The sequence below is a fragment of the Hemitrygon akajei genome, chromosome 6 (assembly GCF_048418815.1).
Source record: "Hemitrygon akajei chromosome 6, sHemAka1.3, whole genome shotgun sequence".
Taxonomy (NCBI): domain Eukaryota; kingdom Metazoa; phylum Chordata; class Chondrichthyes; order Myliobatiformes; family Dasyatidae; genus Hemitrygon; species Hemitrygon akajei.
Genome location: NC_133129.1, coordinates 155,352,255 through 155,374,957, shown reverse-complemented (window position 1 = coordinate 155,374,957; position 22,703 = coordinate 155,352,255). Strand labels below are relative to the sequence as shown.

The 22,703-nt window shown below is 41.1% G+C and overlaps 1 protein-coding gene across 1 annotated transcript in view; it reads right to left on the bottom strand.

The window, feature by feature from the left end:
* caprin1b (cell cycle associated protein 1b) overlaps positions 1–22,703 on the bottom strand; it is a 93,199-nt gene that overhangs the window by 69,389 nt on the left and 1,107 nt on the right. The window lies entirely within an intron of this gene.

Sequence of the window (22,703 nt, the reverse complement as noted above, 5' to 3'; positions counted from 1 at the left end):
CATATACATACTTGGATAATAAATTTACTTTGAACTTACTTACTTTCTCTTGGCTTCAAACCTACAGCCAAATGTGGAAATTATTACTGACCCCACAGCTCAGTTTTTGACATGCCTCAAAGACAACCTGATAATTCCCAACCAGCAGGAGCTTCAGCTTAATAGGGACTTCCCCAACCATCTCCTACTATTAAGTCATTGTCCCTAATCTGCACTAAGCAGTCCCCCATTTGGAGGCACAGTGGACATGACCTTCACTGTGTAACAGCTGTTTTAATAGAATATACCACGTATTTTACCTGGCTTTTTTTCAATCTTATAGAGGCTTTTGACGGTCAATCATGAGTTGCACTCCTCAAATTTGCCTGCCTGCAGAAATTGGTCTTCATCGTATGCTTGCTTAACAAAGCTGTGATTCTAAGCAATAAGCACAAAATAAAACCAACCTCACTGAAGAGCAAGGTCAAATAATTGCCCCACTTTTCTCTATCTTTATGATGTTGCATCTTCCTACTGGGGTGGAAATAATCTACAGAATTAAAGAAAAACTGTTCAGCAAGAGTTCCCAACCTGGGGTTCACGGACCCCTTGCTTAACGGTAATGGCCCATGGCATAAGAAAGGTTGGGAACTCCTTCTCCAGCACCTAACCCACTCCAAAACTTAAGTTGCACAAATCTCAGTAGTTGAGCTACAATCCCAGCAAGGGTAAATATCAATGATTAAATTAAATATCACCAAAGGACACAGATGTTTGAAGATCAAAATCTCAAACTGGCACTGAACTCATCATCCACTGGGCGACAGTGATCCTTGCCCTCCTGGAACTTGGACCATCTACAACAGGGATTTCAAAAAGAAATGACCAACACCAGACTCCTGAAACCAATGCACTTTTCTGAGACTTGTCACAGGAATAATTACCAGGCAGACAGAGGTATTCAAGGATGTTCTCAGAATTGCCTTGAATAAAAATGCAAAATCTCTAACAGATCCATGGAACTTATGGCCTATAATTATTCAAAGTCTAGAAGCAACATTCAGAATAGCAATGATAATCTCAAGGTCTACACAGTGCACTACTTAATAAATACCTGTGGCAAAATAAGTCACCTCAGGACCCACAAAACTGGAATAGAATGAGTCATCCTTGATCCCAAGTAATGTTAAAGTTGATGACAAAGGAGATTAGTGTAGGAGATTGATGATATGCAGAGGTTACAATCTGACAGTCTACAGCAATATTGACCACCTAGTTATTACCTTTCCACTTTGAACAGAAAGTGGCTTATTTCCCCTTTTAGAGTTTCTTAAAGTTTAGTGACTTTTATTAGTAATCATCCCATCAAACCTACACAGAGACCCCACAATCAAGTTTATTTGATTCCAGACCAAATATTCCCAGGTATGATTTTAGTTAAGAGTAAAACATGCACCAGATTAGAATTTATTTACTATTCTTCAAATCCAGAGACCTTTTAAAACAACATGGCCAATATAAAGAGGAACTAATTAAACATCTCCTCTCCATGTCCCAGACCCTCAATACCAATGTATCAGCCTAGAACAAAACATAAGATTAGATCATGTGGCTCTTTGAGCTTGCTCCATCACTGAATAAGACCATGGCTGATCAGGTCTTGACCTCAATTGTATTTCCTACCAATTTCTTAATAACCTTTGTCATCCCCATGGAAAAGTTTAAAGACCACCCTAACCTTGAACATTTCAATAATTCAGGCTTCACAACTCTCTGGATACTGAATTCCAAAGATTCATGACCCTGGGAAGTAACTGCTCCTCTTGACCTTAAAAGTATAACCACTTATTCTAGTTCAGGCTTTCCCAGAAAGAGAAAAATAAATCTCAGAATCTAAATTTTCAAGCCCCATTAGAATCATACACATTTCAACAAGATTCAGAAGGAGCTTAAAAGGATAGATTCTAAGAATCTCACTCTAAACTCCAGTGAGCACAATCTGCTCCCCCCACCCCTCACTTCATAAACCTTCATCCTAGAAGTCAACCTAGAGGACCTTAAAGAAAAAAAACAGGGCGTAGCATAGTGAATGTATTTGTATTATGAAAGCCAAATAAAGTTTGAATAAGTTATTAGGGTTCTTTGAGGATGTAACAAATGAGGTGGATAAACGGGGAACCATTAAATGTAGTTTGTGAGGTCTGGAGAATAGAAGATTAATTCAGTAAGGAATGTCAAGAGAGTGCAATCGAATAATATATTGGTTAAGGAAAGCACTGCAAGTCAAGAATGAGCACTTAAAAAAAAACGTTAAGGCACTGCATCAGAATGCAAGCAACATCTTCCTCAAAATGTACCAGTAAAAGTTAGTTTGATGCAAATGAAATTGAATTTCCATATTGGAATAGGATCTTTTCAGTATATTTAGTAGTTACAAGAAAAAGCAAATTCTATCAAATGAAAACAGTTTACAAAGATCCTAGCTTAGAAACTCAAGATGTAGAAACAGTTGGAGTGGAAGAGAAAAAAAATCATAACAATAGTGTTTCCTTTAACAGTAGACACAGTATCCAGCAGGGAACTAATCAGAATATTGATGTGAACGGAACATACGCATGAAGAAATTTAATCCTCATGTAGGCTAGAAAGATTACAATTGCAGCAAGAACGTTGGACAAGTTCTCTGAATGCATTCAAGATATTTTCTTGTTCAGTCTGTCAAGGAATCAACTAACAGTCAGGCTATTCAACATCAGTACTGTACCATGTAACAGGTATTAGCAAATTTACAATAATATTACTAATTAGTAGTTTTTTCCACACTGGCAAAATGATCATATTTCAAAAATACAGTAAAATTCCAGTAGTTCAACACCCTTGAGACTTCAGCACTGCCACAGCAGCAGCTTCCTGGGTTATTAGTTGTGACTCCTATCAATACCCAAATGTACTGGTATTTCAATATTTTCACAATTATACAGTGGTGTAATAGATGTTCTAGTGACCACAGCAAGTTCAAGGTTGTGGGAATTAGACAAGCACTCTGATTCTGTCTCCAACCATACTCTTCATTTGCACTCTAGAATCCATTGGACATTCAGACTAATGAGCAAGCCAGATGCCCAACCGCATCACTTAGGGAAGTAACAGTAATATTTGCAATGTCTCTTAAAGAGGTTGGAACTCCAAAGATTGCTAAAAAGAAAAGGATGAATAGCATAAGAAGAATCTACAGATCAGAAGTCCCAGATTTTACAATCAGTAAAAACTTTTGCCGTTTCCCTGGAATCAGATGATGTTTCCATGAAGTTCCACCCAAATCGGTATCGCACAAAATATACTGTGATGGGAGAGAACTGAAGGCATTACTGTGAATTGATTTACCCTACAGCCAACAAGTGAGTCACTTTTGGGTTAGCACACTATCACAGGTGGGATACTGCATGGGTTAGTGCTTCGATCTAAGCTAATTGCAATCAATGATATAGATAAGTGATGTATCCAAATCTGCTGACAAGGTAAAAGCTTGGTTAAGTTTCACCAAGACAGCAAGTGGCTACAAAGAGATATGGACAGGTTAAAAGATTGATTATCCACTGAGGTTGAAAATAAAAAAGTGAAACATTATGTTCTTTGGTTTTTAAACAATAGAGGACTTAATAATATTGTATAAACTACAATCAAGAACCTGACATTACAAACTTACACAAAACTTCAAACACGCAAGTTTCTGAAATGGTTTCCCCTTCTTTGTCTAATCCTTAATTATACTGATCATACAATAAGCCCAATAGCACCCCAATGTAATATTCAATAGAGGAACAGCAAATATTTGTATACAAACCAAAAGGAACATACAACAGCAAGTAGGAAAGCAAAAGGCAAGCTACACACAACTGCAAGTCTTCCTTCAATGATAGACAGCTTTTTGTAAGACTACAAATTCTTAACCTTCCTCTCCAAGGATATTTGTAACCTAGAGGGAATGCAACAATAGGCATCTAACATCAAATCAGCTTCAAAAACCCATGCAAGGTGCAGAACAGAAATAAGAGTTTCAACGGTGCACAGAAGAAACACACCTGCTTAACTGATAATGTAGACTTCATCATCTAGTGTTGCTAATTATATTTCAAGGCTTATAATGTGAACATTTTAAGCTTTACATCTATTGTAAAAGTTACAATCAAGAACCTGACATTACAAACTTACACAAAACTTCAAACATGCAAGTTTCTGAAATAGTTTCCCCTTTCTTTGTCCAATCTTAATTATACTGATCATACAATAAGCACCCCAATGTAATATTTTCAGGCTAAACATTATTCCCTTTGTGCCTTGTAATCAATTTATAATCAAGTTACTGTAATAACCTTAAATCACCCCAAGTTTTCAATTCCAAATCCTCACAGCCAAAAGACACAATTTAGCCCCTCACAAAGCAATGTTGACTACTTCCTTGATAGGAAAGTCAAGACCAACCATAACTTACCAAATAAGTGGCAGAGGTGGAAATAAAATAGATTTCAAATCAGCGCAAATCAACCAATGACTTTGTCGTTCATTTATTTGAGCTTGTGCAGTAGAAACAAAGAACATAGAAAACCTAGAGCACAATACAGGCCCTTCAGCCCACAAAGCTGTGCTGAACATATCCTTACCGTAGAAATTACCCAGGGTTACCCATAGCCCTCTATTTTTCTAAGCTCCATGTACCTAATCCAGGAGTCTCATAAAATACCCTACCATATCCACCTCTACCACCGTCACCGGTAGCCCATTCCACACACTCACCACTCTCTGAATAAAAAAAACTTAACCCTGACATCTCCTCTGGACCTACTTCCAAGCACCTTAAAACTGTGCCTCTTGTGCTAGCCATTTCAGCCCTGGGAAAAAGCCTCTGACTATCCACATGATCAATGCTTTTCATCACCTTGTATACTTCTATCAGGTCACCTCTCAACCTCAGTCGCTCCAAGGAAAAAAGGCCGAGTTCACTCAACCTATTCTCATAACGCATGCTCCCCAATCCAGGCAACATCCTTGTAAATCTCCTCTGCACCCTTTCTATAGTTTCCACATCCTTCCTGTAGTGAGGTGACCAGAACTGAGCACAGTACACCAAGTGGGGTCTGACCAGGGTCCTATATAGCTGCAACATTACCTCTCGGCTCCTAAACTCAATCCCATGAATGATGAAGGCCAATGCACCGTATGCCTTCTTAATCACAGAGTCAACCTGCTTAGCAGCCTTGAGTGTCCCATGGACTCAGACCCCAGCTCCCCAAGATCCCTCTGAATCTCCACACTGCCAAGAGTCTTACCATTAATACTATATTCTGTCGTCATATTTGGCCTACCAAAATGAACTACCTCACACTTATCTGGGTTGAACTCCATCTGCCACTTCTCAATCCAATTGCGCATCCTATCAATGTCCCACTGTAACCTCTGACAGCCCTCCACACTATCCATGCCCAACCTTTGTGTCATCAGCAAATTTACTAAACCATCCCTCTACTTCTTCATCCAGGTCATTTATAAAAATCATGAAGAGTAGGGGTCCCGGAACAGATTCCTGAGACACACCACTGGTGACCGACCTCCATGCAGACTATGAACCATCTACAACCACTCTTTGCCTTCTGTGGGCAAGCCAGTTCTGGATCAATGTAAGCAATGTCCCCTTGGATCCCATGTCTCCTTACTTTCTCAATAAGCCTTGCATGGGGTACCTTGCCAAATGCCTTGCTGAAACCCATATACACCACATCTATGGATCTACCTTCATCAATGTGTTTAGTCACATCCTCAAAAATTTCAATCAGGCTCGTAAAGCACTATTTGCCTTTCACAAAGCCATGCTGACTATTCCTAATCATATTATCCTTCTCCAAATGTCCATAATTCCTGCCTCTCAGGATCTTCTCCATCAACTTACCAACCGCTGAAGTAAGACTCACTGGTCTATAATTTCCTGCACCATCTCTACTCCTTTTCTTGAATAAGGGAACAACATCCGCAGCCCTCCAATCCTCCAGAACCTGTCCCGTCCCCATCGCCAGATCATCGCCAGAGGCTCAGCAATCTCCTCCCTCGCCTCCCGCAGTAGCATGGGGTACATTTCGTCCGGTCCCAGTGACTTATCTAATTTGATGCTTTCCAAAAGCTCCAGCACATCATCTTTCTTAATATGTACATGCTCAAGCCTTTCCGCCTTTAAGTTGTTCCATCTTATTGCCCAAAGTATTTTTCCGAAAGAAATTAACCAATTTTGCCAGACACCAACAAGAATTGAAGAAAAAAATGTGAAGATAAATAATCACACATTCACCTCTTATCAACAAGCCAACGGATGCACAGTACAAAGGATTCTGGTTAATTTTGCCATCAGTAAAGTGGGACAGACCATTGCCAAACAGTTTCTAACTAGATTCTACACCGTGCTTAGAGCGAAGTTTTTAAATAGCATCAGTTGCACGTGCTGTATTCAAAAAGCAGTGATTTTTTTTTATTAATAGTGGCCAGAAATAAGCAGCAAGACAATTCAGAACTGTTTTGCTCACTGCAGTTTCAAGTACAAGGTTTGGAGATTCCAGAAACAGTTGGGAGTGAAAATAAAACAATTTCACTACTTCAACAAGTCAGGGACTACAAAGAATTTAAAGGTATTGAAATTATCTTGAATGTTACCATGCAAATGAAGATATGGAGGATGCAATCATTGAAAGCATTGCATGAAAGCAGTCTATTATCTTCAGTAGGTATCTGTGATGATTTCGTTCATTTACAGTTTTAACACCCTCAAGAAGGTCTCACTGCTAATGTAATGGTCTTACTGCATGTAGAAGCACTGTTTGGGTTATGGTTACAGTTAACGGGTGCTTTGGAATGTGAGCTGTCCAATGAGGGCAGCGTGTTTTCGTGCTCTGTGCCTGAACTGGGTCTTTTGTTCGGATGGAGATAGAGAGGGAAGATGCCAGAAAGGAGAGGTTGTAGACACCTGAAAGGAGTGGGGCCGGGAGTTGACAAAGCCTGGGAAACTCGATGAAGGATCGGTGAAAGGGAAACTGTGAGCTCCAACTTGTGTACATTAGCCTGTTTCATTAAAATGGGACCTTTTCTTTTTGTTCTTTACTAAACCTTTTGTGAAGTTAAGAATTATAAGCAAAGAACTATAAATCGTTTAATTGCATATGGTGTACTGTCTGTTATTTCGTGGTACTAATTTATAACAGGGTAACAAACATGTAGCATCCATAGGGGAGGTTTTGCACCTCAATTTCACATATTTGGCGAGGCCAGAGTTGGTCTTCCCTAGACTTATGCAACTGAAAGAACATAAGGGTTACACAGTAAATAAAAAAAATGCAGCATACACTTGAATGAATTCCTCTGTTGATAAATACTAGGAAATAATTCGGTTTTATAGTACTGTAATACTATTGATAACATTTTCATTGTTCTGTATTTCATTTAAATATATAATTTAAATCTCAAATAGTAATTTGTCTTTTTTATATCTTTTTAAAGTACTTCCATGAAACTTGGGCTATTTGGGGCAGCTGCTAATTGGGCCAAAATGTGCTGATCCCCATGGTTCCAATTAACCAGAATCTACTGCATTTTCAAATCTTAAAAATGCTCATGATTGACAGACTATTTGTGAGATGTAGTAGGCAGAAAATCTCATTAATTATTCTCAAAAAAGTGGCTATTAACAATCACATTAGTGGTTTGGGACTAGTAAGAATAAGAATTTAATTTTTTTAAAAGTTTCATTGATTTGTTGAAACTAATAATAATGACAAAATGAAAGCATCTCTTACTTTTTATAACACAGAAAAATCGTGCTGTTAGATATCTGGCATTAGTAAATAAAAATCATTTAATATTCTAAGTTTAATTTTGTAAGAAATTTTAAATGAGTCTAGACCATAAGATATAGGAGTAGAAGTCAGCCATTCGGCCCATCGAGCCTGCTCCACCATTCAATCATGGGCTGATCCAATTCTTCCAGTCATCACCACTCCCCTGCTTTCTCTCCATACTCTTTGATGCCCTGGCTAATCAAGATCCTATCCATCTCTGCCTTAAATGCATCCAATGACTTGGCCTCCACAGCCACTCGTGGAAACAAACTCCACAGATTTACCACCCTCTGACTAAAGTAATTGCTCTGCATCTTTGTTCTAAATGGACGATCTTCAATCCTGAAGTTGTGCTCTCAAATAACTTTGGCATATCTAATCTGTTCAAGCCTTTTAACATCCAGAATTTTTCAATGAGATTCCCCCCTCATTCTCCTGAACTCCAGGGAATCATCCCAAGAGCTGCCAGACGTTCCTCATATGGTAACACTTTCATTCCTTGAATCATTCTCATCGATCTTCTCTGAACCTTTTCCAACATCAGTATATCCTTTCTAAAATAAGGAGCCCAAAGCTGCACATAGTACTCCAAGTATAGTCTCACGAGTGTCTTATAGAGCCTCAACATCACATCCCTGCTTTTATATTCTATACTTCTAGAAATGAATGCCAACATTGCATTCACCTTCTTCACCACCGACTCAACCTGGAGGCTAACCTTTAGGGTATCCTGCACAAGGCTCCCAAGTCCCTCTGCAACTCTGCATTTTGAATTCTCTCTCCATCTAAATAATACTCTGCCCATTTACTTCTTCCACCAAAGTGCATGACCATACATTTTCCTACATTGTATTTTATTTGCCACTTCTTTGCCCATTACCCTGAACTATACAAATCTCTCTGCAGGCTGTTTCCTCAACACTACCCGCTCCTCCACCTAGCTTTGATTCATCAGCAAATTCAGTCACAAAACCATTAATCCCACAGTCCAAATCATTGACATACTTTTCAAAGAAGCAATGAAATTGTGTATGATGGCATATCAAATATCAAAGTAATTACATTATTGATAGAAGTATCTTTATAGAAGTCCCTAAGATTTATTCCAGAGGAAAACACATGCTTCAGATCACAGGAAATGTGGAACCTATTATTAACTACGTAGTGAAATTGTAACTTTAAATATAAAGCACAGATTTGTAATGACATACAAACCTGTAGGTAGGAATAGAGAATAAAGCAAATAAGTATGCCATGCATTCAGGAACACTTAGCAACTTGGTTCATTAGGATTTTTTCTGCAGCGAAGATGATCTGTATAAGAGTAAGAAGGAAAAATCTGAATGGGAATATGGGGTGGTGGAGGGAAAGGAACAAATATATATCCTTATGGAAAGATTTGCTATTGCTACCCTGGAACCAAACTAGTGGGGAAGGGATGGGGTTGGAACCCAATGTAATAGTAAATCAGATGACAAAGTTTAAGCAAATAAAGTTACACCAGCCAAGTCCAGTAGGCAGGCCAGGTGGAAGCAAAACTGAGATTGTAGAAGGGTCTGATTAGTTAACTGTATTTACCTTAATTCAAGAAGACTTATAAGTGCTCAACAGATGAATTCTAACCATGGAATAGCATATAAGATTTCACTTTCAACCTGAACTGGAGGGGGGCTAATATCTAGCGGGAAGATTTGCCAGTGCTGCACTGGGGGGGGTTCGGGTCAACTAGAGTTCCAGGGGAATGGGAACCAAAGTGCCAGAACAGATGGTGGAGAGATTGTGGAGACAGCTGTTGCTAAGACCTCAGACAAAGTCAGGAATCAAAAGATTGAATGTGATGCAACTACTGCCCTGAGCTGCATATATTTCAATGCAAGAAGTGTCGTAGGAAAGGAAGAAGAGCTCAGGACATGGATCAGCATCTGGAATGATAATTGTAGCCATTAGTGAGACTTGGTTGCAGGAGGGGCAGGACCAGTAGCTCAATATTCCAGGGTTCTGTTGGTTTAGACAGAACCAAGCGGGAGGGATTAAAGGATGAGGAGTGGTAATACTGGTCAAGGAAAATGTCACAGCAGTGCTCAGCCAGAACTCAACTACTGAGGTGTTATGGTGGAAGTCGGAAATCAAAAAAGTACAAACACGTTGATGGGGCTATATTACAGACCACCCAACAGTCCGAGTGATTCAGAAGAACAATTTTGTAGAGAGATCACATATTGTTGCAAGAAACACAAGCACGTTAGAGTAGCTGACTTTACTTTCCACATATTGACTGGGAATCCCATACTGTAAATGGACTCGATGGGATAGAGTTTGTTAAATGTATTCAGGGAAATTTTCTTAATTGGTACACAGAAGTCCCAATAAGAGAGTGTGCAATACTTGATCTGCTCTTTGGGAATGAGACAGGACAAGTAACAGAAGTTTGTGTAGGGAAACATCCTGTGATCATAATGCCATTAGTTTCAAGGTAATTATGGAAAAGGATAGATCTGGTCCTGGGTTTGAGATTCTAAACTGGAGAAAGGCCAATTTTAATAATATCAGATAGGATCTAGCAAGTGTGGATCGGGACAGAATGATTTCTGACAAAGGTATACTTGACAGTACTGTCTTAGTGGTAAAACAGAGGATTGGGAAGTTTTTAAAAACCTACAGGTTGCAAGTTAAAGAATCATTAGGAAGGAAAAGATGAAATATGAAATCAAGTTAGCAACAATATCAAAGAGGATAGTATAAAGCTTTTTCATGTAAAAAAATTGAAAGTGGATATGTGACAGCTAGAAAATGAGTCCAGAGAAATAATAACAAGGGAGAAGAAGTTGGCAGATGAGTATTTTGCATTTGTCTTTACTGTGAAAGACATGAGGAGTGAACCAGATGTTGAAGAGTGCGAGGGAAAAAAAGAGTGCAGTTACTATAATAAGGTAGAAGGTGCTCAAAGAGTTGAAAGACCTAAAGGTGCATAAGTCACCCAGACCAAATGAACTGCACCTTTGGGTTCTGAAAGAAGTAGCAGTAGAGAATGTGGAGGCATTAGTCTTTCTAAAATCATTAGACTCTGGCATGGTGCCAGAGGACTGGTAAATTGCAAATGTTACTCCACTCCAAGAAAGGAGGAAGGCAGAAGATAAAATACAAGACCAGTTAGCTTGACCTCAGTGGTTGGGAAGATGTTGTAGTCAATTGTTAAGGATGAGGTTATGAAGTACTCGGTAACACAGGACAAGATTGGACAAAGTCAGCGTGTTTTTTAAAAAATCTTGCAATGACAAACCTGATGGAATTCTTTGAGCAGAATACAAGTAGGATAGATAAAGGGGATGCAGTGGATATAGGAGGCAGCGAGTGGGAATAAAGGGATCCTATTCTGGTTGGATGCCAGTGACTAGTGATGTTCATAGGGGTTGGTGTTGGGACCACTTCTTTTTATGCTGTATATATGATTTAGATGATGGAATAGATGGCTTTGTGCCAAGTTTGCAAATGATACAAAGACTGGTGGAGTGGCAGGTAAAGTTGAGGAAACGGGTAGATTGCAGAAGGTCTTAGATTAGGAGAATGGGCAAGAAAATGGTAAATGAAATACAATTTTGGAAAATGCATGGTCATGCAGTTTGGTAGAAGAAATAAATGTGCAGACAATTTTCTAAATGGAGAGAAAACCCAAAAATGTGATGCAAAGGGGCTTGGGAATCATTGTGCAGAACATCCTAAAGGCTAATGCAATGTTAGCATTCATTTCAAGACGTCTAAAATACAAGAGCAGAGGTGATGCTGAGGTTTTATAAGGCACTGGTGAGGCCACATCTGAGTATTGTGAACAGTTCTGGCCTCCTCATCTAAGAAAAGATGTGCTGACATTAGAGAGGATTCAGGGGAGGCTCACAAACATGATTCCAGGAATGAAAGGGTTATCACACGAGGAACGTTGGATAGCTCTGGGTCTGTACTTGCTGGAATTTAGAGGGAGGGGGGTGGGGGGAGAAATCTCATTGAAACCTCTCGAATGTTGAAAGGCCTAGACAGAGTAGATGTGGAAAGGATGTTTCCCATGGTGGGGGAGGTCGACTAGAGGACACAGCCTCAGGATAGAGGGGTGTCCACTTAAAACAGATGTGGGGAAATTTCTTTAGCCAGAGGTGGTGAATTTGTGGAATTTATTGCCACAGGCAGCTGTGGAGGCCAGGTTGTTGGGTGTATTTAAGGCAGGGCTTGATTGGACGTGGCATCAAAGGCTACTGGCAGAAGGCCGAGGAGTGTGGCTGAGGAGAAGCAAAAAGGGATCGGCCATGGTTGAATGGCAGAGCGAACTGAATGGGCTGAATGACCTGATTCTGCCATGTCTTGTGGTCTTGATAAGTGGGAGGCCTTCACAAGTAAAATCTTGAGTGTACAAAGCTTGTATGTACCCATTAGAATAAAAAGGTAAAGATAACAGAATTAGAGAATCTTGGTTTTCAAGAGATTTTGAGTGCCTGGTTAATAAAAAAGCTTAATTGCACGTAAAGCCATGCAGGAGCAAATGAGGTGCTTATAGAGTATGAGAAATGCATGAGAACACTTAAGAAATCAGGAGGGCTAAAAGGCACGAGATTGCCTTAGCAGACAAGGTGAAGGAGAATCCTAAGGTATTCTAGATATGTTAAGAGCAAAAGGATTGCAGGACTAAAACTGATCCTCTGGAAGATCAAAACGGCCACCCGTGCATGGATCTGTATGGGGGGAAACTTCCTCACTCGGTGAGCAGTGAGAGTGTGGAATGAGCTCAAGTGGTGCATGAGAGCTTGATTTCCACGGTTAAGAGAAGTTTGGATAGGTACATGGATGATAAGGATCTGGAGGTCTATGGTCTCTGTGCAGGTCAATGGGTGTAAGTAGTATGGTTCCACACAGAGTAGATGGGATCAAAGGCCTGCTTCTGTGCTGTACTTTTCTATGACTCTACTACAGCTATTATGGAAACATGGTCAAGAGATGGGCAGGACCAGCAGCTCAATGTTCTAGGATGCCCATGCATACAATGACAGAGGTGTCAGTAACAGGGAAGCAAAAATGCACCACCGATTGGGGAGAATCTTATGATAGTACTTTGAGAAAACATCCCCGGTTATATACATGATCACTTTGATAAAACCGTACTACAGATCTCTGCCCCATCAACCAATGCCTGATGGGAGAGGGTAAGAGAGAATATTCAGGGTGAATGGGATCTTTGATTAAGCTGGCTGCTTTACTAAGGCAGCTTAATTAGGCAGTCAGAATAATAGACAGATCCATGTAAGGGAAGCTAGCTCCTGTGACATGCTGAGCTGAAAACACAACTCTCAGCAATTCCTTGTGGTTAAGTGCAGAGCAGTTACCATGCTAAGCTATTATGCTTTCTGTGGTGCATTGATAAAAATTAGGGTCATGCTGAATTTTTTCAGCCTCCCAAGGAAGCAGAGGCATTGGTGAGATTTCTTGGCCATAAAGGGTGATTTATACTTGTGCGCCGCATCTATGCTGTAGGAACCGTGTACCCTACGCCACACCTACGCCGTAGGGTGACATGCACCTCCCCAAAAAACTCACTCATGCATCGCGGTAATGCAGACCACAACAACTGTGATTGGTCCACTTGGTAGCATCGCATTTCCTCCTATGCATTTCCGGTTGCTTCTTCTCCACCATGTCTATACACCGATGTGAAATAGATGAACCAAGTCGTCAAATCTACCTGCCGACATGTGAAAATGTTTGAAATGCATTTCCTCGTCCATGTCTCTCACGAGGAAACTCAGTGGCATAGAAACCCCACTGCCAAATAGCGTTTTGGCACTCACCAATCCATGCTCGCTACAGCGTAGAGCCTATACAGAAGTGAAAATCAGGGCTATGGCGTAGGTCATATGCACAAGTATAAATCAGCCTGTAACATCCATGTGGTTGGACCAGGTCAGTGATGTTCGCACCTGGGACATGGAAACAACAGTTCAGGGAGGGAACAATAATATCATGAAGCATATAAACATTATGAAGGTAGTGGTGTTGAAGAACCAAGGTGGATGAATTCCCAGGGCTTGACCAGGATTATCCTTGGATGTGATGGGAAGAAAGAGCGGATTTCCAGGACATGACAAAACATTTTTTAATCCTCGTTAACCAAAGATGAGGTGCCAAAAGCCAGGAATGATACGCCTTTAGCTAAGGAAAATAGCAGGCATAAGCAAAGGAACTATAGGCAAGTGAGGCATACATCAATGGTGGGAAACTTATTGGAAGGGATTTCTAGGAGACAGGATTTATTTGTATTTGGAAGACAGACTAATTAGGGATAGAGATACATAGAATTTAGATCGCAGAATCCGGAGCAATAATCTGCTAGAGGAACGCAGCAGGTCGAGCAGCATCTTTGAAAGGAAAATGAATTGTCAAGACTTTGGGTCAGCAATACAAAAAACACCCACCTGGGTCACACATTCCTGGTCACCTCCATCTATTGGTAGTTTGCCACCAACCCACTAATGTATGTCTCAGCAGACAATGAGAGATAGAATGGAAGATGTGAGAGGTTGAGCATAAAGAAGATCCAAGAAAACAAGGAAATGGATTATAATCTATTTTATATCTCCAAGTACGGTATTTCAAATGCTTACAATTAACGTTACATGTGGAGACTATCTTTGAGGACAATTTTCTTTTCCAATTGGATCAAACTTGGAACTAAAATTCGCAACTTGAAAAGTTTGTGAAAATAACCAGTGTTCTTTCTGTTGCAGTGGAAAAACACAAGAACAAATAGCAATGTAAAACTTCTATTTCTTAAATCAGTCATATTTTTAAAAACCCAGTATTAAGACAAGCTTTCATGATTGGGTAGTAGATTTCCATTATTGGATTCATATCAACAATGAAATAAAATGATCAAGCACAATATTTCGTAACTGTGATGCTCAGCCAAACTGAACATTCCTTGGTCACAAAATCAGATGGAGAGATGTGAGCCAGCATCTTGGGAAAATATCTATTCTGAAATCCAATCCATGGAAATTTCAACAAGGAAGTTATTAACATATTGTCTGCACCTGTTTTGAGACATAACTGTCTTTACAGTTGGATAAATCAGAATATCAAATCAGTTCGCACCAACAGCTAAAGAAAAATAAATTACCCAGAATACTGACTTAAACTTTATATAATGGTTCCGTGAAGTTCAAGAAAACATAGCCTGGAAACCCATGATAGATGTCATTCATTAACGTAGTCCACTCCCTGACACTCAACTTTTATAATTAAAACCTCTGAATTTACCCAATTATTTAACATACAGTACAGAATAGAAAGGAGACGAGGAGGAATTTCTTTAGCCAGAGAGTGGTGAATCTGTTAAATTCTTTGCCAGAGGCAGCTGTGGAGTCCAATTCTTTATGTACGGTACCTATAAATAGCATTCACCTCCCCACCCCCGGAAATTTTCATGCTTTATTGTTTTATAACATTGAATCACAGTGGATTTAATTTGGCTTTTTTTGACAAGGATCAACAGAAAAAGACCCTCATGTCAAAGTGAAAACAGATCTCTACAAATTAATTACAAATATAAAACAAAATAATTAATTGAATAAGTATTCATCCCCTTTAATATGACACACCAAATCATCATTGGTGCAGCTAAGGTGTTTCCATTGATGGTAGTAAAAATACACCCGTACAGTCGGCCCTCCTTATCCGCGAGGGATTGGTTCCGGGACCCCTCGCGGATACCAGAAAACATGGATGCTCAAGTCCCTTATTCAACCTGTCTCAATGCAGTGGATCTTAGGACCCAGCGGAACCCCAGACCGTATTTAACCTGTCTCAGTGCGGTGGACATTATGACCCGGCAGCAGAGCTCTGAATCCGCAGTGTTTCTGTTCACGAAAATAATCACGATGATGATTGAAAATAAAGTGAAAAGCGTTAGGCTATGTCGGTCAACGATCGGAACAATTTTAAAGGATAAAGTGAGAAAGGCCCTGCCCCGATGAAAGCTACAATTATAACTAAGCAACGCAGTGGTTTAATTATTGGGTTTTGGGTTTTTGATCCTCCACATTAACCAGACACGGATGGAGAGCGTGCTCGGGGGCGGTCTGTCACTGGATCGAACTTGCAAACTTTTGTTCCCGAGCCCGGCACTGAAACATACGTTCTTAAGTGTTTTATATGCATAGAAAGGTAAAATATATACTATATACTAAGACAAACATTTGACTAACCAACGCTAAATAATACCAGATGTACCTGTTCCGACTTACTTAGTAAGAGAACTTCCGATTTTTTTCCTATCCCGATCCTCAATAACCTACGCACATCCTCCCGTATACGTTAAATCATCTCTAGATTACTTATAATACCTAATACAATGGAAATGCTATATAAAATAGTTGTTAGAGCATTTCCGGGTTTTCTAGATACGCGGTTGGTTGAATTCGCGCTTGCGGAACTCACGGATAAGGAGGACCGACTGTATATGGAAGGTCCAACTGCTGGTGAGCCAGTATCCTGCCAAAAATTACATCATGAAAACAAAAGAACACTCCAAGCAACTCTGAAAATGTTACTGAAAAGCAAAAGCCAGGAGATCGATACAAGAAAATTTCCTAGTCACTAAATATCCCTTGGAGTACAGTTAATCAAGAAATGGAAAGAATACAGCACAGCTGTAAATCTGCCTAGAGTAAACTGTCCTCAAAAACTGTGCGACCGTGCAAGAAGAGCACTAGCGAGTGAGGCCACCAAGAGATCTATGACAACTCTGGAGTACAAGATTCAGTGCTGAGATGGGAGAGACCGCACATACAATAACTGTTGCCCAGGTGCTTCACCAGTTGCAGCTTTATGGGAGAATGGCAAAGAAACAGCCACTGTTGAAAAAAAAAACTCACATGAAATCTCAGCCAGAGTTTGCCATGAGGGAGACTCTGAAGTCAGCTGGAAGAAGGTTCTATGGTCCAATGAAACCAAAATTGTGTATTTTGGCCACATAATCAAAACACATCATCCCTATCATGAAGCATAGTGGTGAGTGCATCATGCTGTGGAGATGCTTCACTGCAGCAGGCCCTGGAGAGCTTGTGAAGATGGAGGATAAAACGAATGCAGCAAAATACATGGAAATTTGCAAGAGAACTGTGAATTGGGAGATTTGTTTTCCAGGACGACAATGACCCCAAGCATAAAGCCAAAGCTACACAGGAACGGCTTAAAAATTTCAAAGTTAATGTCCTGGAGTGGCCAAGTCAGAGTCCAGACCTCAATCAAATTGAGAATTTGTGGCTGGCCTTGAAAAGGGCTATTCCCTCACAATCCCCATGCAATCTCAGAGCTTGAGCAGTTTTGTAAAGAAGAATAGGGAGAAATTGCAGTATCCAGATGTGCAAAGCTGATATGGAGACCTAGCCACACAGATTCAAGGCTGTAATTGCTGCCAAAGGTGCTACTAAATATTGACTTGAAGGTGCTGAGTTATTATGCAATCAAATATTTTGTGTTTAATAGTTGTAATAAATTTAGACCAATTTGTAGAAATTTGTTTGACACCATAAGACATTGGGGCAGAATTAGGCATTCTACCATGGTTGATCCCAGATCTCACTCGAGCACCATATTCCTGCCTTCTTGCCATATCCTTTGATGCACTGATCAATCAGGAAACTATCAACTTCCACGTTAAATATACCCACAGACTTGGCCTCCACTGCAGTCTGTGGCACAGCATTCCACAGATTCACTACTCTGGCTAAAAAAAATTCTTCCTTACCTCTAAAAGGTCACCCCTCAATTTTGAGGTTGTGCCCTCTAATTCTGGATAACCCCACCATAGGAACTATCCTCTCCTCATCCACCCTAATCCTTTCAACATTTAGTAGGTTTCAAAGAGATCCTCCGGCATTCTAGATTCTAGTGAGTACAGACCCAAAGCTGCCAAACGCTCCTCATATGTTAAACACAAAGTACACTGCAGATGCTGTGGTCAAATCAAGACGTAAAAACAAGCTGGATGAACTCAGCACCTGAAGGAGGAGGGGGCAGGGACCCTATAAAGAAGGAGCCAGGTGAAAAACCAATTAGAGGAAAGATCAAGGGGTGGGGGAGGGGAAGCAGGGAGGGGATAGGCTGGAGAGGTGAAGTAGTAATGAAAGGGGAAAGCACTATGGGTAGTAGAAGGCGGCAGAATCATGAGAGAGGTGATAGGCAACAAGAAGAGGAAGCAGAGTGAAAGTGGGATGGTGGAAGGGAGAGGGAAGGAATTACTGGAAGTTGGAGAATTCGATGTTCATACCAAGGGGCTGAAGGCTACCCAGACGGTATATGAGGTGTTGCTCCTCCAACCCGAGTTTGGCCTCATCATGGCAGTAGAGGACGCTATGTATGGACATATCCGAATGAGAATGTGAAGGAGAGTTAAAGTGGGTGGCAACCGGGAGATCCTGTCTGTTGTGGCGGATGGAGCGGAGGTGCTCATCGAAGTGGTCCCCCAATCTGCGTCGGGTCTCGCCGATGTAGAGGAGGCCACACCGGGAGCACCAATAGATTACCCCAACAGACTCACAAGTGAAGTGTTGCCTCACCTGGAAGAACTGTTTGGGGCCCTGAATGGTGGTAAGAGAGGAGGTGTAGGGACAGGTGCAGCACGTACGCTTGCAGGGATAAGTACCAGGTGGGAGATCTGTGGGGAGGGACTTGTGGACCAGGCAGTCACGGAGGGAACGATCCCTGCGAAAAGCAGAGAGGGGTAGGGAGGGAAAGATGTGCTTAGTGGTGGGGTCCTGTTGAAGGTGGAGGAAGTTGCGGAGGATAATATGCTGGATCCAGAGGCTGGTGGGGTGGTAGGTGAGGACAAGGGGAACACGGTCCCTGTTGTGGTGACAGGAGGATGGGGTGAGGGCCAAGGTGCGGGAAATGGAGGAGATGCAGGTGAGGGCATCATTGATGATGGCAGAAGGGAAATCACAATTCTTAAAGAAAGAGGACATTTGAGACGTCCTGGAACGGAAAGCCTCATCCTGGGAGCAGATGCAACGGAGAAACTGGGAATAGGGAATAGAATTTTTACATTTGACAGGGTGGGAAGAGGTATAATCGAGGTAGTTATGGGAGTCAGTGGGTTTATAGAAGATGTCAGTGGACAGTCTGTCTCCAGAGATGGAGACCGAGAGATCGAGAAAGGGGAGAAAAGTGTCCGAGATGGACCAAGTGAATTTGAGGGCTGGGTGAAAGTTAGACGCAAAGTCGATGAAATTGATGAGCTCAGCATGGGTGCAGGAAGCAGCACCAATGTAGTCGTCAATGTAGCGAAGGAAAAGTTGGGGAGCAGTACCAATATAGATTTGGAGCATAGACTGTTCCACATAACCCATGAAGAGGCAGGCAGAGCTGGGGCCCATGCAAGTGCCCATAGCTACACCCTTGGTCTGAAGAAAGTGGGAAGAGCTGAAAGGGAAGTTATTAAGTGTGAGTACCAGTTCCACCAACCAGAGGAGTGTGGTGGTGTTGGGGAACTGGTGATGTCTATTGTCAAGAAAGTAGTGGAGGGCTTTGAGGCCTTCTTGATGGGGAATTGAAGTGTATAAGGATTGGACATCCATGGTGAAAATGAAGCGGTCGGGACTGGGGAACTGGAAGTTATTGAAGAGGTCGAGGGCATGGGATGTATCCCGGATGTGGGTAGGGAGGGACTGAACTATGGGTGACAAAATAAGAGTCCAGGTAGGCAGATACAAGTTTGGTGGGGCAGGAGCAGGCCGAAACTATAGGCCTACCAGGACAGTCAGGCTTGTGTTGCTCCTCATATGTTAACCCCTTCATTCGTGGAATCATCCTTGTGAATGTCCTCTGGATTCTCCATTGTACAACACATCCTTTCTGAGATATGGGGCCAAAACTGTTGACAATACTCCAAGTTCGGCCTGACTAGTGTTCTATAAAGTTTCAACAGTATCTCCTGGCTTTTGTATTTTATTTCCCTTGAAATAAATGCTAATACTGCATTTGCCTTCTGTACCACAGACTCAACCTCTAAATTAACCTTCTGGGAGTCTTGCATGAAGACTCCTAAGTCCCTCTGCACCTCTGATGTTTGCCCCATTTAAATAATAGTCTGCACTATTGTTCCTTTTACCAAAGTGCATTATTGTACATTTCCCAACACTGTATTCCATCTGCCACTTCCCCCCCATTCTTCCAATTTGTCTAAGTCCTGCTGCAATCGCATTGTTTCCTCAGCACTACCCTGCCCCTCTACCTACCTCTGGATCATCCGCAAACTTGCCACAAAGCCATCAACTCCATTATCTAAATCATTGACAAATACAGTCAGGCTTCCTTATCCGTAGATTCAACCAACCACGGATCGAAAACCCATAAGTTCTCTCTCCAGCACTCGTTGTTTGAGCATGTACAGACTATTTTTTCTTGTCATTATTCCCTAAATACAGTATAACAACTATTTACATAGCATTTACATTGTATTAGGTATTATAAGTAATCTAGAAATGACTAAAGTACAGGCAGTCCCCGGGTTATGAATGAGTTCCGTTCCTGAGTCCGTCTTTAAGTCGGATTTGAAGTCGGAACAGGTACATCCGGTATTATTTAGCGTCAGTTAGTCAAATGTTTTTCTTAGTATACAGTACATATTTTATCTTTCTATGCATATAAAACACTTAAGAAACATACGTATTTCAATAATTAAACCACTATGTTGCTTAGTAATAATCGTAGCTTTCATCGGGGCAGGGCCTTTCAAATGCTCCATTACAATTGTTCTGATCGTTGACCGACTGTAGCCTAACGCTTTCCCAATGACCGATGGCATTTCACCTCTTTCTGATCGCTTTATTACTTCCACCTTATTTTCAATCGCAATCAAAATTATTTTCGTGAACGGAAACACCGCGAATTCAGAGCTACGCCGGGTCCTAAAGACCACCACACTGATTCAGGGTTAAATAAGGAACTTGAGCATCCGCGATTTTTGGTATCCACAGGGGTCTCGGAACCAATCCCCTGCAGATAAGGAAGGCCGACTGTAATGTGAAAAATAGCAGTCCCAATACCAACCCCTGAGGAACACCACTAGTAACTGACAGCCAACCAGAAAAGGCCCCCTTTCTTCCTCTTGCTATCTCCCACCTGTCAGTCATTCCTCTATCCATGCCAGTATCTTTCCTGTAAAGCCATAGGATTTAATCTTGACAATCAGCCTCAGTGGCGTCTAAAATCAAAGTAAATAATATCCACTGCCTCTACTTTGTCCACCTTGCTTGTTACTTTCTCAAAGAACATAAACAGATTTGTCAGGCAAGATTTCCCTTCACAGAAACCAAGCTGACTTTGACCTATTTTATCATAAGTCTCCAAGTACCCCAAAACTTCATCTTTAATAATAGACTCCAATTTCCCAAACACTGTGGTTAGACTAACTGGCCTATAATTTCCTTTCTTTTTCCTTGCTCCCTTCTTAAAGAGTGGAGTGGAATTTGCAATTTTCCATTTCTCCGGGACCAGGCAGGAATCAAGTGATTTTTAAAAGTTCATAACTAATACATCCATTATCTCCTCAGGAACCTCTGTCAGGACTCTGGGATGTAGCTCATCTGATCCAGGTGACTTGTCCACCTTAAGACCTTTGAGTATGCCTTGCACTTTTTCCTTTGCAATGGCACTCACTCCTGCTCCCTAATAATCAAAGACCTCTGGCACACTGCCGGTGTCTTCCACAGTGAAGGCTGATGCAAAATACCTATTTTCATCTGCCATTTCTTTGTTTCCCCATTACTACATCACCAGCATCATTTTCTAGTGGTCCACTTTTTACTATTTATATAACTGAACATTTTTTTTCAGTATCATGCTTTATATTATGTTAGATTGCCCTATATCATCTTTTCCCTTCTTATAGTTTTTTTATTTGCCTTTTCTTGGATTTTGAAAGCTTCCCAATCATCCAACTTCCCACACACCTTATATGCCCTTTCCTTGGCTTTAATGCATTCCTTAACTTATCCTGTCAGCCACAGTTGCCCACCGCTGCCAGTTGAGAACAATTTCTTCTGTGGGACACATTTATCCTGTGCCTTGTGAACCATTCCCAGAAACTTCAGCCATCTCTGCTCTGTTATCATCCCCGCCAGTATCCTCCTCCAATCCACCTGGCCTATCATGCCTCTGTAATTCCCTTTACTCCATTGCAATACTGACATGAGAGATTTTCTGTTGATCAGTATCAAAAAAGCCAAATTAAATCCACTGTGATTCAATGTTACAAAACAAAAAGAGAGAGAATACATTTTAGAGGCACTGTATATTTAAGGCAAAGGTTGAGATTCTTGTTTGGCCAGAGAAAGAAGGGATAATGGGAGAAGGCAGGAGATCGGGGCTGAGAAGAAAACTGCATCAGCCACGATTTAATCCTAGTCTCATCACGGGACAATTCTCAATGACCAATTAGCCTACCAAATAGTGTATCTTTGGACTATGGGAGGAAACGCACATGGTCACGGAGAGAAAACGTACAAACGCCTTACAGGCAGCAGCAGGAAATGAACCCAGGTCGCTGGTACTGTAAAGCGTTTGCAAACCACTATGTTATTGTGGTGCCCCTGTTATCAACAAACTAACTCCATTAAACAGTGTTATTTTACAGTCACAATTAACTTTTGTGGTTTAGACTTTGACACTAAAATAGTACCTTTGTACAAATTTGGTCTGTCACAACGCATTTCACAACCAATAAGTGTAGTTGATGTTTCCTTACAGATTAACGCCAGTTAATTTGCATAAGGCAAGGTACTAAAACAGCAATCCAAGATAAATGTCACA